Source organism: Odocoileus virginianus, chromosome 16 (genome assembly GCF_023699985.2).
Source record: "Odocoileus virginianus isolate 20LAN1187 ecotype Illinois chromosome 16, Ovbor_1.2, whole genome shotgun sequence".
NCBI classification, from domain to species: domain Eukaryota; kingdom Metazoa; phylum Chordata; class Mammalia; order Artiodactyla; family Cervidae; genus Odocoileus; species Odocoileus virginianus.
In genome coordinates, this window is record NC_069689.1 from 46247127 (window position 1) to 46263511 (window position 16385).

At 36.9% G+C, this 16385-nt stretch overlaps 1 long non-coding RNA gene across 1 annotated transcript in view; it reads right to left on the reverse strand.

Annotated features, from left to right (window-relative positions):
• LOC110140058 (uncharacterized) overlaps positions 1-16385 on the reverse strand; it is a 60230-nt gene that overhangs the window by 19989 nt on the left and 23856 nt on the right. Inside the window, exon 4 of the long non-coding RNA XR_011491877.1 lies at positions 8584-8665. This is a non-coding gene — a long non-coding RNA (uncharacterized lncRNA). The remainder of the gene's footprint in view (positions 1-8583; positions 8666-16385) is intronic.

The window sequence follows — 16385 nt, forward strand, 5'->3', positions numbered from 1 at the left end:
TTTTTTTTTTTTAGGGCTGGACATTGCTGAGCACAATTGCATACAAGTCCATGGGATTGCAAAGAGTTGGACATGGCTGAGCGACTGAACTGAACATTGTATCCGGAAAGAACTGTGCCCAGATGGTTGAGCTATCAAAGCTCAAAGCATGCCTGTTCCGTGATCCTACCTGGGTCTCTTCCAGGCTCTTTCTAATTGGCCTGAAGTACTTATTTCATCCTTTTGGAAATGTCCTTGCCTTGGGGAGGGATGCATCTAAAGCTCCATCAGCTTGGTACTGACAGTACAAATCTCACAAACCTGAGCTAGGTATTCACTCAGTTTATCAGTGACAGTGACACGGCACAAAAACTAGCAGTACTTTAGTTGGCTGTTTATAAGAAGTGTGCCTGGGGCGCCTGAGGGCCCAGAGTCCCCTGAAGAGGATGTATGTGCTTACTGAGCCCATGCTGAGCTCCCGTGGAGATTATGATTTACTCAGATATTATTAGGTGAGTCTTATGGCAGCATCTATCATGAGAGACAAACTTCCTCCAGATTTACCATAAGGTTCTGGACTTTGTCTTTGAAATCAATATCATAAGATATTAATGTTTCTATATAGGTCAGTGCCAAAGATTTGTGGTATGGCACCACTAAAATTTATTAATTTATAATAGCAGTAAGGATAATTCCTGGAAATTTTCGCTCTTGCAAGAATAGCTGAAGGCCCTCCTCTCCTTACAAAAATGTGGCTTATTATAATAGTCATCTGCATATCCTGGAGGCTAAATCATTTTCCTTGAAATGAAGCAACTCGAACAATTAAACCTTGATAAAAAGTTGCCTATAATACTGGTAGGAATCCTATCTCCTATACCAAACTTATAAAATAAATTCTACTTAATAACAGTTTGAATTGTGTAGGATTTTGTGAAAAACCTTAATAATATCATGTGTTATTCCTCCTGGTTTTATTTTTTAAATGTTTTTCTTTTTACTTTTCATGTATTTATGTATACGTATCCATAAATGAAAATATAAACATGGATTTATCATTTATATACATGATTTACATCATGTCTATATATATATATATATATATATATATATATATATACATCTCTTTCACACCCACACCAACATCTACCCACTCACACACTCACACACAACTATACCCACTACATAGACAGCCTTTCCTTTTATGAACTTTTCTTTTTTCTGTGAAGTTATTCTCCTGTTCTAACTGAACCTTGAGAGTGTTTTGCATTGATTTCTGTTTGTGTTCCTATTGCCAGTTTACCACTATTTTGTCAAACATGTGTGCTATCTTATCATGAAGGAAATACTGCAAAGAGAAAACAGTTCACTTTGGGTCAAGCTAACCTGGTTCCGATCCTGGTTCTGCCTTTTACAGGCTCTGTGAATTTAGATAAATCATCTGAGCTCCCGAGCCTCTGTTGGTTCATACTCTGAATTGGTGTGATAATACTTACCATACAGGCTTTTTGCATCCATGTTTATGTGTAAGATACTGCAGAGAAAAGCACTTGAAGCTCAAAAGTAACAGCTGTTGTAATCACCACTATAATTATAACCATAACTGAGAAATCACATTGACTTTTTCTATTTATATTATCAATAATAATTATTTCTACCAGGAAGACAGTATAGCATAGTGGAGAGTACATGTATGGAAACCTGGATTTTTTTCACTTAAGGAAACAGTCTTACTTCTAAACAGAGAAATTGGCATGGTGATGCTCTGATATCTAAAGTTCTTGTTTTTGCCATGCATATTCACAGTGTTGGGTGAAGGTAATTGTAGTTAAGGAAATAATATAGGTAAAGGTTCTTTATGAATTATAACATGATCTCCAAATATTGATTATCATTCTTGCTTCAGCTCATTATCCTCGGCATATAAAAGAGATTTGATTTACTTTGGGTCCCACTTGATAAGTTCTCAAATTTATACACACATTCAGATGGAGTACTCAAATATCCTTCCAATACAGTACAAGATAATTTCATGGTCATGGTCCTTCCGTGACCAATGTGAGGATAAAATTTCAGTCTATAACAAAGCTTCAAGGTCCCAGTAACTAATATTTTCTGTTGACTGGATGAGTTTAAAAAAATAAAAACAAATCCAGGTACGTTAACATATGCCACAGGTAACATCTTTAACAGGTCATTTTTTTGTTTGTTTGTTTGTTTTTTGCAGGAGGTGGGGAAGAGTAGGTTCTTTCTTGTGTAATTTTCAAAATACTTAGGCAATTTAGGCTCTACCTCTCACCAACTGATGATCCAAAGCAAACTGTATTAGATTCAAAGCCCTTGGTTCTTCCACTTAAGAAGCTGGGGCTGGTGAGCCTTGTAGCAAGTTATCTTTTTTCTAAGATCTCTTACAAGTGTAAAACTGAATCATTTACTGTAGATAGGGGTGAGTACACTTAGATACTTGGGAATGTATACATGTGACAGTTTTGCATATCTGTATTCGGAAGCTAGAAGGAAGCCTCTTATTTTGAGAGAGAAATTGAAAGAATATGATATACATATGAAAAATTAAGGTTAGATAATGCCAATTTTATGGGCTAAAAAAAAAAAAATAACCCTTTGGCTAATACTACCATATCCAGATCCGATTCTTAAAATGCACAGACTGTGCTTTAAATCATGGTTCTCTTAATTAGGGTCATTGCTACAAATGAAAGCTGATTTGGGTGCTCATCTAATAAGAAAATGCCAGTTACGGTATATTATCAACCCCGACTTGCCAGGCATTGAATTTCCTGATATGGTCTGCTGGGAACCTTAAATGAACAAGAGCAATTATAAACCTAAAGTCTGCAGCCATTTGTTGGCATTATCTCAGGATAATTTCCCTGAAACATCCATGATGAAATGCAAAGGTAGATAATTTAAAAATCCATTTAAAATAGCTGTGGTATAATTTAAGCTAAGGTCTTTCTCTATAGTGGACATTACAGCAAGACAGTGCATTTTGAAATGGATCCTTTACAAATGATCTTTTCTTAGCTAACATGGCCATCGGAAGCACTTTAAACACATTTAAATAATTTTCTTTAGTGTGGTATGAGTAAAAATAAAAAACAACGTTGGTATTATTTGGTTTTTGTTTAAATAAAGAAAGATATAAAAGTTCATCTTAACAGAAGTCTGCCAGTGGCTCATCATAAGCCAAAGGAAAGAAAAAACTAGGAAAAATTCAACATTTAAAAACCCATTTTTCTCTCTTGGCTTTGCATATTGTTAAACCCCTCATTCTTTAAGTGACTTGAGTAGCAAATTACAAGGTGAAGACATGTTTGCTTTGTGGACACATAGATATGATAACTGTGCTGAGGGAACACTGATTTTAATTTTTGTTTAATTTTTTTTCTATCAAATAACTTCTCATCCATCAAATGTGTCCCATGATAACTGGAAACAATGAAAAAAAAAGTGTGCCTTACAATTAACTACTAAGATAAACAAATATTGGAATTACAACATCACATTCCTGGGTGTTTCTTTCCATCTCTCTCTCTGCCCTTCTCTCTTTAATTTCTCCTCTTATATTCTCAAGCAGGGGTTGAATATCAAGATTAAGGTTCAATACTAGCCCAATTTTGTTGTTGATCTCTCAACCCAGAGAAATATGGGCTTATAATGGAAGTCCTGACACAGACTGGGCTCTAATAAACTACAAGATGGACCCATAAACTACAGAAAGAGCCTATTACCAGGAGCCATTACTACTCAAAGAACAGAGCAAAATTTATTTTGTTCTGAATCTTGTTGGAGATCTCTAACATAGCATGGGCGATTTTAAACTTGGCTTTGTGTTGGACAGAAGTCATCCCATATTTATTTCAGAGGAAAGCCCCGGGCTCCCAGAGAGTGGAGGCGCTTCTTGTATTATCTCATGGGTGTCACATCAAAGTGGGAATAGACTCATCTTTGAAAGAAACTTAAATTGGGACAGGACAGAAAAGGTCAAAGGTCACACCTTTGATTGGTTTTGAAGAGAGCCACTTGACATGGTTTTGTGGCGTCAGTGATGTCCTGGTGTTCTGTGGTCTTTTCTTCATCCTGGAAGTGACTTGGATGGGTGATGTTATAAGGGGTGCAATGGTTCACCCCTCAGCTGTTTAATTTTAGCCTCTTCTCATTTCAAGTTTCATGTTACCATTTTGCTCATAATATTCTGATCACTTAGTAATGACAACTTGTTGATAGTGATCACTGCATGTTGCTCACAGAAAGGTGATGAATAGTAGTTGAATCTGCCACCTCCCAAGCCCATGTTCTGACTCTTGAACATATTCTCATTCCATGTATTGGGTGTTGGCTGAGTACAGAGTCACTGCTATTCACAGTGCAACGTTCATCATTTTTGGTGCTGAACTCAGAGTTCACCTTTTAAAGATGGGCTTTCAGAACAGTGGATGCAAGCAACCTCAGTTCAAGGACATGATACCAGGCTGACTGCTTCCTTCAGTGTGAATGTCCTGCCTTCTTTAGACTGTCGTGACTTTGACCCTGATTTGTCCTTGGGACTTCTGCTCTTGTTTTTGCCCCATTGAGGATTTCATTTCTCATTTGCTTCCTCAGAATTGAACATTTCCCCCCAAATTACTCCCTGCCTTAAATTCAGTCTCGGCATCTAAACTCCTACCTTCTGCCGGTTGTCACATTTATATTTCTGAACTGATGCCCACCCCTATCACATACAAGTCCCACCAGCTCCATCTTGGCCAGTGGCGATTTTGGGGATAGATCGGATCTGTGTTTTACCAAGGGCTGAACAAACTGTGTATCTATATTAAAATCAAACATCATAGAATCAAACAGCTCAGGCAAGTGTTTCATGCAAACATACAAATTATATGCTAGGAAAGAACAACAAAAAAGATATCGAGGAGTAAGAAGGAAACAGTGGTGAGTCAATACATCCTGTACAAAGATCTTTCTTCACTCCTCTGTCATCTTTCTCTCAGCTTGTTGGTTGTTACAGTAAATAATTAGAGGGAGAGCAATTCTGAGCCATTTTATGTGAACATTGTTAAAGGAAATAAAGGTGAAGGCAGACAAACATAAAAACTACTAAGAAACCTTGAACAGCAATGGCTAATTATAGAGCTGCTATTAAAATGCACTTTTTTCCCTTCTTGAAACAGAATTTTTGTTTGATAATTAACAGATCTACAGGGCCCATTACATTCTCAGACTCTGAAGGTATTGATTCCTCTGTCTCTTGCTGCCACATTTGTTCTTTCTGGGTCTTCTTCCCCTGAGAGTTTTGCTGATTTCATAATTGAGGGGCGGAGTGAAGACCTGGGAAGTCACCAAAGATGACCTGCTGTGTGAGGGACAGGCACAGTATCTGCCTGGGCTGTGGAAGGGGGGTGACTCCATTGCCTGTGCAATTTTCCTGCTTCATTTTATTTTATGTTTTTAGCAATGATTTTCACAACAGTAAGATTTCTCATAAGGGTGTGGTTTAGAAAACAAAAGCACTCGTGAGAATGTGCATAGCTAATCTGAACTTACTCTCTACCACTGAGGATATGTATTTATCCTTTAAAACAAATAGTTCCATTTAACCTAGATCTCTCTGTTTTGTCAATTAAAAGCAATGGAGGGTAATTTTTTTTTTTTAATAACTGTGAACCCAACTTATAGCCCAGAAGCTCTTGGGTTGGGGTGTGTATGATAATAGGATACTTCTCTATTCCATAAGGGGGTTTTCCTTTGAGCTGAGACATCCCTAAAAACAGCAGCATCGTGCCTCTTCTTAGGGGCCAAGGTTAGGGCTGAGAGGACTCTGAATTTTTCTTCCAGGCTGTAAACTGTGGGATATGGGATTGGCTTTGAAGTCATCCTGGAAGCAAGTTATGTATCAGTCTATCTCAATGGAGAATGAGGTTTTGTTTGAATGGCATTTTGACTGGCAGCAGACAATTTATTTAGCTCCTAATGATATCCAGAATTGTTCACTAACAAATAGCTACCATGAATTCTCTGATCAGTATGAGAACATTTTGTCTCAGGTAAGATACAATCATGCAAACCAAAAATCTTTTCCTTAAAAGACACAGTGGGAAAAATATAGAACTTCTTATCATTTTATTCTCCTAAAATGAGATTTTTCTAAAAAATAAAGACCACATTTTAATAGTAGGAGGCATTTCAGTACTGGAGGACAGTTCTAGATTGAATACAAAGTGAAATAATTTTGCTTTGAACTTCTGAATTCAATGATCTATGAAGAACTCAGCAGTGGACACAGGATTGGAAAAGGTCAGTTTTTCATTTCAATTCCAAAGAAAGGCAATGCCAAAGAATGGTCAAACTACTGTACAGTTGTGCTCACTTCACATGCTGGCAAGGTAATGCTCAAAATCCTGCAAGCTAGACTTCAACAGTATGTGAACTGAGAACTTCCAGATGTACAAGCTGGATTTAGAAAAGGCAGAGGAACCAGAGATCAAACTGCCAACACCATTTGGATAACAGAAAAAGCAAAAGGATGCTTAAAAACAACATCTACTTCTGCTTCACTGACTAAGCTAAAGCTGTGTGGATCATAACAAACTGTGGAAAATTCTTAAAGAGATGGAAATAACAGACAACCTTACCTGCCTCCTGAGAAACCTGTATTCAGGACAAGAAGCAACAGTTAGAACTGGGTATGGAACAATGGACTGCTCAAAATTGGGAAAGGAACACATAAAGGCTGTATATTGTCACTCTGCTTATTTAACTTCTATGCAGAACGCATAATGCAAAATGTTGGATGAATCACAAGCTGGAATCAAAATTGCTGGAAGAAATATCAACAACTTTAGTTATGCAGATGACACTCCTCTAATGGCAGAAAGTATAAAAGAACTAAAGAGCCCCTTGATGAAGGTGAAAGAGGAGAGTGAAAAAGCTGGCTTATTAAAACTCATTATTCAAAAAATTAAGATCATGGCATCCAGTCCCATCACTTCATGGCAAAGAGATGGGAAAAAAGTGGAAACAGTGACTGATTTCATTTTCTTGGGCTCGAAAATCACTGCAGATGGTGACTGCAGCCATGAAATTAAAAGACCCTTTCTCCTTGGAAGAAAAGCTATGACAAACCTAAACAGTTTATTCAAAAGCAGAGACATCACTTCGCAGACAAAGGTCCATATAGTCAAAGCTATGGTTTTTCCAGTAGTCATGTAGGGAGGTGATAGTTGGACCACAAAGAAGGCTGAGTGTTGATGAATTGATGCTTTTGAATTGTGGTGCTGGAGAAGACTCCTGATATTCCCTTGGACAGCAAGAAGATCAAACCAACCCATTCCAAAGGAAATCAACCCTGAATATTCATTGAAAGGACTGATGATGATGCTGAAACTAATACTTTGGCCACCTGATACAAAGAGCCAACTCATTGGAAAAGACCCTAATGCTAGGGGAAAGACTGAGGGCAGCAAGAGAAGGTGGTGACAGAGGATGAGATGGTTGGTTGGCATCACTGGCTCAATGGACATGAGTTGAGTAAACTCTGGGGAATGATGAAGGACAGGGAAGCCTGGTGTGCTGCAGTCCACAAGGTCACAAAGAGTCGGAGATGACTTAGCAACTGAACAATGAGACGATGGATACAGCATGTAGTAGGTCTTCAATTAACTCTTGCTTGATGATAATATTTTTTGAAATAATATCCTCTGGGAGTCAACAAAATAGAAAAAAAACAAAAAGGATTTTGTATAAAATTTCTCTGCCTCCTTCCACCTTCCCAAACCTGCTAGACAGCGTTGACAGAATGTGCTGTGAAATCAGTGATGAGGAGAGACTCTCATTCCTTTATGTGGTGGGATTAACAAAATAGGTGGTTGAAGGAAGAGGAAACAAGTGTTGGTTATGGGAGAACAAGGTCTGATCTATCCTGACAACCTGGCAATATGAGGCCTTTTGATCTAGACAGAACCTCAGAAACTCCATGATCTGACCGCAGGTAGCTCCTGAATGCCAAGAATTCATATAAACCATAAGCTCCTTTGTGGGTTCAGCCTCTCAGGATGCCCCTTGCCTGGCTGGTCCCCAGAGATCAGAGGAGATTGCGCATGTGACGATTTCATGTGTTGCCTGCCTGCATCACAAATGTAGCCTTACCACCAGGGCCTGTGATTTATTCCTGACATCTGGTGCAAGTCATCAAAACAAAAGCTGAAAGAGCGCAAGTTGTGCTAAGCCGTCACTCAGACCCTATCTCTGTGTCGGGTTCCCTGCATCCTCGAGTAACCAGGCTCCTTAGAATGTCATCTGAATGTCTTTTCTCCTTGGCAATGCTCATGGCTGATCTCTTTCTTCTCTCTCTTTTTTTTTTTACGCCAAAAGCCTGAACAATAATTTGATTCTTCGGGTTAGGCAGTACTTCACATGGTCATTTCTAAAGTTGGGCTGGTTCATCACCTCTGTAATCGTGAGGCTCAGCATTTCCCTTCCTGAAGCATCTAAACGAACAGGCAGGAGTCTGTCCGCATCCCGGGGCCCCAGCCGCCCTCCTTTCATCCTTCTCTCTCCCACACACGCCCTCTCTCCCGTGCTACTCACCCACCAAGGCAGGTCTGGCCGTGGCAGCCAGAGGTCGACATCAAAGCGCATTCCCAGCCAGCGGCGCTCCTCTCATGCTGGCCTAACGGAGAGGAACAGAGAGAGGGTGTGAGCCAGAGAGAGGGGCCGAGAGCGCGGGTGCGGAGAAGCAGCGAGCGCCTCAATGCCCTCTCACACAGAAGGAGTCTGAAGAATAGAACAAAGCCTGCCCTTCTCCCCCCTCTTTGTGACCGGCCTGGGCAACACCGGCCTGTGTGCTGCAGAGAGGGGTCTGAACTGCATCAGCACTCTTTCAGTTTACAAACAAGAGGCCTAATTTAGAAGAAAAATCTCCTATCTGATTATTTCTTTGTGTTCATCCGTGTGGAAAAAATATCTGTTCAGAAAAGGTGGTGGTGGTCGTGCTGGGGGGGGAGGTGGCTTGGGTATTGAAGATGGCTTATTAGCTCTCAGGCTGAATCATGATTGTGAAGGGCAATTGGGAAATCATTATTCATCTTTAATTTCCCGACTGAAAATAATAAATACATGAAGGATGGCTAGTTTTGAGACTCACTGGACGAAAATACTCAGTCGATCTCCTCGTCACTCTCTCTAGCCAGATTCCTCACAAGCAATGCAGCAGATCCCTTTAGTATGTGATCAAATGTCTCCTTTTCTCTTAATGATGTATTATGGCAATATGAGAGGATGTGATTAGGGTCACCCGTGGATAGAACACTCCAGAGAGTTTCTTGATATCTTCTGGGTTAGGCAAACCACCACAGGCGCCAAGCCCCTGGATCCAGACCAGCTACAGTATGAGCCAGGGTAATGTCATCTGGTTTCACAAGTGGTCAGCTCAAAGGGTCGGAAGGGCAAGGATGGAGCTTCATGGAAAGGGTAAAAGATGGCATATTTTATTGCTGAATACTTCCAGAAATCTCCATTGGGAAGGTTTATTGATTTCTCAAAAGTGAAGGAGGGAAAGAAATGTAAGACACAGGGCCCGCATGGTGGGAGTGGGGGGAGTTGTCTTTTCTTAAAATAATATATGAGTCTTTCCTAAATTAGGTGAAGTAGGACTCTGCTATGGAAGAACATCTCTTTAATTTTAGTGATAAAATGTGTTTTTAGGGGGAGATAAGATGAGCCCAGATGTTGGTCTTAGAGTATATTTTGTTGTTGTTCAGTCACCAAGTCGTATCTGACTCTTGGGACCCCATGGACTGTAGCCCACCAGGCTCCTCTGACCGGGGTTTCCCAGGCAAGAGGACTAGAGTGGGTTGCCATTTCCTTCTCCAGGGGATCTTCTCAACCCAGGGATAGAACCTGTGTCTCCTGCATTGGCAGGTGGGTTCTTTTACCTCTGAGGCACCAGGGAAGCTATATATCTGGTCTTTCATTTTAGGCCAAAAATTGTTTTGTGGAAGACAATTTTTCCATGGAAAGGAGGTGGGAGGATGTTTTCAAGATGCTTCAAGTACATTGCATTTTTTGTGCTCTTTATTTCTATTGTTACTAAATTGTGATATATAATGAAATAATTATACAACCCAGCATAATACAGAATCACTGGGAACACAGCTTATTTTCCTGCAACCAGAGCGGCTGTAAATACAGATAAGCTTTGCTCTCTTGCCTGCTGCTCACCACCTGCTGTGAGGCCTGGTTCCTAACAGTACCAGTTCAATGGCCCGGGGACTGGGGAAACACGATTTTATACAGTCCTTTTGAATACTCTTTCCTAAATTCTTAGAAGCATTTCTTGAGTGCTCTGGGATCCTAGAAATGTGATTGAACCCTACACAAAGTCACAGATACAGGAGAACAACAGGGGACGGTAACCATATAGACTTGTGGCAGCCTCTTTTGTACAGATAAGAATGAGAGCTGAATAAGGATGCCACTTTTGGAGAGTATCTTCACTGAAGATCTACATGTAGGGTATGGGTATGTGTGTGTGTTCAGTTGCGCCCGACTCTGTGGTCCCGTGAGCTGTAACCTGCCAGGCTCCTCTGTCCGTGGGATTCTCCAGGCAAGAATACCAGAGTGGGTCACCGTTCCCTACTCCAGGGGATCTTCCCAGTCCAGGGATCGAACTCACATCTCCTGCATTGGCAGACAGATTCTTTACCACTAGCGCCACCTGGGAAATAGGGACAAGTGCTAAATGACTGGTCCACAACAATTCAGATCTCTTCTTTCTTGAAGGCAAGAGGAATGCAAAACTATTTCATCTCACATGTGACCACTGATTGATTGATTGTGTTACTCAAAGTGCATAATTCCTTGAGATCCTGGACACTGGAGGGCTATGTTTCATCTCTATTTTGTGTTGTGCTTGATAATAAGTTGTCTTTCTTTTGGAGCATTAATGTAGTGGACACTGTGGGTCTTGTCTTCTTTGAATTTAGCTGTTAAAGGGAAAAATCAGTTTCTGCCCTAGTGTTTACAGGAAAGAGAGTTCATCTTGCTTAATACATATCAGTTATGGGGATGCAGTCCCCTGACAATGTTTTGGGAATAGGTATATGAAACAATTCTGATAAAGAGCGTCTCTTCTCTAACTCACAATTTATTAAGTTTCATTTGCTTTTATGAGTGATTCAAAAGAAAAAGGTGATCTCTTCTGGTCTTTGTTTAGTGAGAAGATGATGATTAGAGATGGTCTCTTATTCTTAAAGAAAGGCACGCTGAGAGAAGCTATCCTTTTCTGCCTCTGGCCATTTTTGTGTGAGAATAAAATGCTTGGACCTTTGAGTTTCTTGTAATCACCAAGGGAGAAGCCCTAGCACAAATGCCAACACTCTGAAGTGCTAGAATGCTAATGTTGTTGAACAATTAGATTTTTTCTAGAAATAATGTGCCCTGGTTTTTTTTCTACAATTCTTCAATTTTCACATGGTGATAAAACACATGACAAGAATGAATTTAATACAGAAACAAGTCGTATGTTTATAACATCTGTGGAGGCTAAATGATAAGATGAAATGGTATATAAAAGATAGCTTTACCATAACAGTTTTTAACATTTTAAAATATGTAAGTAGAGTAGGAAATGGCAACCCACTCCAGTATTCTTGCCTGTAAAACTCCGTGGACAGCTGAGCCTGGTGGGCTATATAACCCATGGGGTCATCAAGAGTCAGACACGACTGAGCATGCATGCACACATATATAAAATTATTTCCTACTATACAAGGTCTGGGCTTTCCAGGAGATGCTAGTAATAAAGAACCCTCCTGCCAATGCAGGAGATATAAGAGACATAAGAAATCTTCCTGATCCCTGAGTCAGGAAGATCCCCTGGAGGAGGGCATAGCGACTCACTCCAGTATTCTTGCCTGGAGAATCCTATGGACAGAGTCCATAGGGTCACAAAAGAGTCGGACATGATTGAAATGACTTAGCACAAACACCTGAAAGGACTATATATACAGAAAATAAGCTCAATATATAAAAAATATAATTATTTAACCAATTTTGACATATGTACACTCATGTAAATGTCGTTTTCAGTGTAAGGTCTTCCACATATAATTGTAATGATACTGTTTGGTAAATTAATATTTCTTTTTATTCATGGCAAACATATTTATAGATATGAATTTTGTGTGTTAATCTTGTATCCTGCAACCTTTACAAACTCATTCATTAGGTTTGGCATTCTTTTTTCTAGTTACATTGGATTTCTACATAGACAATTATATGAACCATGAATAAATTTACTTTTGTTGTCTCCTTTCCAAATTTGATTCTTTTTATCTTTTTTTTCCTTGCCTTATTCAATTGGCAAGAGATTCCATACAGTGTTGAATAAAGATTGTGAGAGTAGACATGCTTTTCTTACTTCTGTTCTAAAGGGAAAAACATTTAGTCTTTTACCAGTAAATATGCTTTAACTAAAAGTTTTTATAGATATCCACTATCAGATTCAGGAATCCCCCTTCTGTTTCTAGTTTACTGAAAATTTTGATCAGAAATATTATTTTCTAAATGCCTATTTTCACGTGTATTTAAATTATCATAATATTTTATCCTTTTTGGGATCCCTTAGTGGATCACATTGATTGATCTTTAAATGTAAAAGAAATCTTACTTTCCTAAGAATAAACCCTAATTCATTATGATTTGTTCATTATCATTTGTAAAAATTGTTGGGTTCAATTTGCTAAAACATTACAAGTAATTTTTGTTTCTTGATTCAAGAAGTATATTTTTCTTTTCTTATAACTTACTTTTCATAACAATCTGTCAATAATGTTGGCCTCAAAGTACACATTGGAAAAGTATTATCTCCTCAATTTTATAGAAGAGCTTGTGAAGATCCTTTTCAGAAAAGGAAAGGAAAAGATATATAAATTGTAACTATCAAGAATGTGAGAGACAGCATCCTTTCAGATTCTGCAGGTATTACAGAATTAATATGGAAAAGTTATGTACAACATTGTGTCAATAAATTTAACAACCTAGATGGAACGGGCCAATTTCTTGAAAGACACAAACTACTAGAGTTCATTTAAGAAGAAATAGGTACTAAGAATGGCCTTATATTGGTTGAAAAAATTAAATTTATAATTGAAAACTTTCCTGCAATGAAAATTCCAGGTATAGATAGCTTTATGAGTATATAAATATACTCATATACTCAAATATATACTCAAATATACTCAAATAACAAATATAAAAATTTGTTAATATTCACTCATAAAGCCAGTGTACAATTCATATATCTTTTCCTTTCCTTTTCTGAAAAGGATAACTAGAAGTTTGTCAATTTTGAAGATCTCTGTAAGAATCAGGATTGGTTTGTTGATTTTTTTCTATCATTTTGTGTTATCTATGTCATTAATTTCCACTTTGATCTTTATTATTTCTTTTTTCCTACCTTTGTGTTAATTTGTTCTTATTTTTTACTTCTTTTTAAGGTGGAAGCTGAGGTCACTATTTTGATACCTTCTTTTTCTAATATAAGGTGTCAATTGTTATAAACTTTCCTATAAGAATTGATTCAGAAGCATTAAAAAATTTTTGATATGTTGTGTTTTTGTTTTAATCCAGTTAAAAATACCTCCTCCTTTGACTTTTGATGGGCTATTTTTACATATGCTATTTCATTTATAAATCTTTGAAGATTATTCAAGTATCTTTTTGTAAGTAACTTCTATTTACTTATTTATTTTCATGATCAGAGTATACACCTTGTATCAGTTGATCCTTAAAACTTCTATCAGGTTTTGATTTTTGCATTTTGAAGTTCCATTGTTGAATTACATACTTAGGAATATTATGTTGACATACTGACATATTTCTCATCAAAAATTATCTCCCTCTGTAATGTTTTTGCTATGGAATCTACTTCATCTCATATGAAAGTAGTCATTCTTTCTTTTGATTATACTGGTATAGAGAATATCTTTCCTCATTCTTTTTCTCTTTAGCCTGTTTCATTATATTTAAAAATTATTTCTTGTTGGATCTTGCTATTTCATTCAAAATGATATTTTTAAGCTTTTCATGTACTTTTTAGATTATTTACATTTGAACAACTATTTATATGATTTGTTGTTTTTGCTGTTCACTCACTAAGTTGTGTCCAATTCATGAACTGCAGCACACCAGGCTCCCCAATCCTTCACAATATCCTGGAGTTTGCTCTGATTCAAGTCCATGAATTGGCTTATATGATTAGACTTATGTATATTTCTAGGCTTTTTTTTTTAATATGTTGCATCTATTATTTTTTTCTTTCTTTTTCTGTGTTCTTTGAGATTAATATGTTTTTTATGATTTATTTATATCTCTATCATCAGTTTATTAACTACATCTCTCTCCTTGGATTGTTTGCTAGTGGCTGCATTTGGGTTTAGAGCATATATTTTAGATTTATCATCTACTTTCAAATAATATTATACTAGTTAATAAGCATCACAGGAACTTTGCTATATTATTCAACAGTTGCTATTTCTGGTGCTTTTTATTAGTTAGCTCAAGACTAAAGGGAGACTATTTGCAGTCTCTGGGTCTACATTTCTCTCTGGTATATAAACATATATATATATATATATATATATATATTTTTTTTTTTTTTTCTTTTTTCTCCCTGATCAATTTCTTTTAATATTTATTTTAGCACAAATCTACTTTTGCTGTTTTTCCACTTTTGTATATCTGGAAAAAAGCCTTTATTTTGCATTCATTTATAAAAGATTTTTTCTGGGTATATAATTTTAGGTTGACTTTTTTTTTCCCTTCAATACTTTAAAGGCATTTCTTCATTGTGCTTTGACTTGAATTGTTTCTGAAAAATCCACATCATTTATATATTTTTTCCCATGAGTAATATATCTTTTATCCTCTGGCTACATTTAAGGTTTTCTCTTTCTTACTACTTAAAGATACTTGATTATAATATATTTTATAATCATATTTCTTGAGCCTGGATTTCTTTGACCTTAGGTCTCTGGGTATATAGTTTTCATCAAATTTGGAAATATTTCAGCTGTTATTTCTTCAAATAATTTTCCTGTCCAACATTTCTCCCACTCTTTCAAGGACTGCAATTACATATATACTAAATCCAAACTGTTTAAAATTGTCCTATACCCCACTGAAGTTCTCTTTACTATATTCAGTTTCTTTATCTTTTGTGTTTTACCTTGGATTATTTTATGACCTCAAGTTCACTAATCTTTTCTCTTTAGTATTTAATGTATGAAATTAATCTACTGTATTCATCACCTTCACACTTATTTTTCCTCTCAAGAATTTCAAAATGTTTTTTATATCTCCATGTCTTTTTTAGCATGATAAACTTTCTATAATCTGTCAAACTTTGTCTTTCTATATTGATTTACTAATATATATCTCTTTGTAATAATCATATTTTCCTGCTTATATAAATGCTTGGCAGTTTTTTTTTTAATTGAAGGCTAGATTCTGTGAAATATTCTTCATTCTATTATAGATATTTTTATATTTCTATAAATGCTCTTGAGTTTTATAGGGCAAACAATTCATTCAACTTACCTGGGATTGTCCTAGTTTTAAAATTAAACATTCTTCATACCATTCATTTAGGACAAACTGGAACTGCTGGTTATCCTAGTCACTTGGAAAAACTTTGATGCTTCTGAGACTCATTTTTAAGATTAGATGGGTTTAGAGCACCACTAATCTAAGGATAAGTTGTTCCACTATTGACGTAATTTCTCTCTGAGTTGTCTGTCCGATTCCCTTTGGATTATGAAGTTTTTAATACTGTCCATGAAAGTAAGATTTGTGTAAGCTCCAGGTGTTCTTCCCTGGCTGATTTCAATTGTTTCTTTTCCTCATCTTCATTTCTTTGCTCATGCATGTATTCAGTTCAGAGTCACTTAGCTCAAGACTCAAGGGTGACCATTTTCTGGTCTCTTTTAGAGATCACCATCTCATTTGCTTTTTGTTTTCTTTTTTAGAGATCACCACTTAGCACAGTATATTGGGAAGAAAGCTGATGTTAATGTCAGAACACCTGATTGGAAATCTCATCTTCACTTCATAGGACCTAAGTCCATTAAGTAAGTTATTGACATCCCTGAGCCTCTAATTCCTCATCTGTAGAATAAGGATAATAAAAAGATAAACATGTTTATTTTAATTTTTCAGGTAAAATATAAAACTCTATGGAAATGTAAAATAATTCAATGATAATTTAGAGTTTTTCAATACAAATTAAAAAAACACTTAGAGAAGTTTTTTGTTCTCATGTCAAACTTTAGACAGAGGGATCAAACATATTGGTATATAGTTTCAGCTCCACCATTTACAAGGTATTTTTA